Consider the following 2412-nt stretch of genomic DNA (forward strand, 5'->3'; position numbering starts at 1 on the left):
TTCTGTCAGATAAATCTTCATTTCTACAGAATCTATAAGAGTCCCCAAGAATGGAACTCTTGTGAGAGGAAAAAGAGAACTCTTCTTTTCGTTCACTTTCCATCCATGCGACCTTAGAAATGCCAGAACTAACTCTGTATGAGACTTGGCAGTTTGAAAGCTTGAAGCTTGTATCAGAATGTCGTCTAGGTACGGAGCTACCGAAATTCCTCGCGGTCTTAGTACCGCCAGAAGGGCACCCAGAACCTTTGTGAAGATTCTTGGAGCCGTAGCCAATCCGAATGGAAGAGCTACAAACTGGTAATGCCTGTCTAAGAAGGCAAACCTTAGATACCGGTAATGATCTTTGTGAATCGGTATGTGAAGGTAAGCATCCTTTAAATCCACTGTGGTCATGTACTGACCCTTTTGGATCATGGGTAAGATTGTCCGAATAGTTTCCATTTTGAACGATGGAACTCTTAGGAATTTGTTTAGGATCTTTAAATCCAAGATTGGCCTGAAAGTTCCCTCTTTTTTGGGAACCACAAACAGGTTTGAGTAAAACCCTTGTCCTTGTTCCGACCGCGGAACCGGATGGATCACTCCCATTAATAACAGATCTTGTACACAGCGTAGAAACGCTTCTTTCTTTATCTGGTTTGTTGACAACCTTGACAGATGAAATCTCCCTCTTGGGGGAGAGAATTTGAAGTCTAGAAGGTATCCCTGAGATATGATCTCTAGCGCCCAGGGATCCTGAACATCTCTTGCCCAAGCCTGGGCGAAGAGAGAGAGTCTGCCCCCCACTAGATCCGGTCCCGGATCGGGGGCCCTCGGTTCATGCTGTCTTTGGGGCAGCAGCAGGTTTCCTGGCCTGCTTGCCCTTGTTCCAGGACTGGTTAGGTTTCCAGCCTTGTCTGTAACGAGCAACAGCTCCTTCCTGTTTTGGTGCAGTGGAAGTTGATGCTGCTCCTGCTTTGAAATTCCGAAAGGGACGAAAATTAGACTGTCTAGCCTTAGCTTTGGCTTTGTCTTGAGGCAGGGCGTGGCCCTTACCTCCTGTAATGTCAGCGATAATTTCTTTCAAACCGGGCCCAAATAAAGTTTGCCCCTTGAAAGGTATATTAAGTAATTTGGACTTAGAAGTTACATCAGCTGACCAGGATTTTAGCCACAGCGCCCTACGTGCCTGAATGGCGAATCCTGAGTTCTTAGCCGTAAGTTTGGTTAAATGTACTACGGCCTCCGAAATGAATGAATTAGCTAGTTTAAGGACTCTAAGCCTGTCCGTAATGTCGTCCAGCGTAGCTGAACTAAAGTTCTCTTCCAGAGACTCAATCCAAAATGCTGCCGCAGCCGTAATCGGCGCGATGCATGCAAGGGGTTGCAATATAAAACCTTGTTGAACAAACATTTTCTTAAGGTAACCCTCTAATTTTTTATCCATTGGATCTGAAAAAGCACAGCTATCCTCCACCGGGATAGTGGTACGCTTAGCTAAAGTAGAAACTGCTCCCTCCACCTTAGGGACCGTTTGCCATAAGTCCCGTGTGGTGGCGTCTATTGGAAACATCTTTCTAAATATTGGAGGGGGTGAGAACGGCACACCGGGTCTATCCCACTCCTTAGTAACAATTTCAGTTAGTCTCTTAGGTATAGGAAAAACGTCAGTACTCGCCGGTACCGCAAAGTATTTATCCAACCTACACAATTTTTCTGGTATTGCAACAGTGTTACAATCATTAAGAGCCGCTAAAACCTCCCCTAGTAATACACGGAGGTTCTCCAATTTAAATTTAAAATTTGAAATATCTGAATCCAATCTGTTTGGATCAGAACCATCACCCACAGAATGAAGCTCTCCGTCCTCATGTTCTGCAAGCTGTGACGCAGTATCAGACATGGCCCTAGTATTATCAGCGCACTCTGTTCTCACCCCAGAGTGATCACGCTTGCCTCTTAGTTCTGGTAATTTAGCCAAAACTTCAGTCATAACAGTAGCCATATCTTGTAATGTTATCTGTAATGGCCGCCCAGATGTACTAGGCGCCATAATATCACGCACCTCCCGGGCGGGAGATGCAGGTACTGACACGTGAGGCGAGTTAGTCGGCATAACTCTCCCCTCGCTGTTTGGTGAAATTTGTTCAATTTGTACAGATTGGCTTTTATTTAAAGTAGCATCAATACAGTTAGTACATAAATTTCTATTGGGCTCCACCTTGGCATTGGAACAAATGACACAGATATCTTCCTCTGAATCAGACATGTTTAACACACTAGCAATAAACTTGCAACTTGGTTACAATCTTATTTAACAAAAACGTACTGTGCCTCAAAGAAGCACTCAACGATTAAATGACAGTTGAAATAATGAACTGAAAGACAGTTATAGCATCAATCCTTAAAAACAACACAACTTTTAGCAAA

Source organism: Bombina bombina, chromosome 6 (assembly GCF_027579735.1).
Source record: "Bombina bombina isolate aBomBom1 chromosome 6, aBomBom1.pri, whole genome shotgun sequence".
Taxonomy (NCBI): Eukaryota; Metazoa; Chordata; class Amphibia; order Anura; family Bombinatoridae; genus Bombina; species Bombina bombina.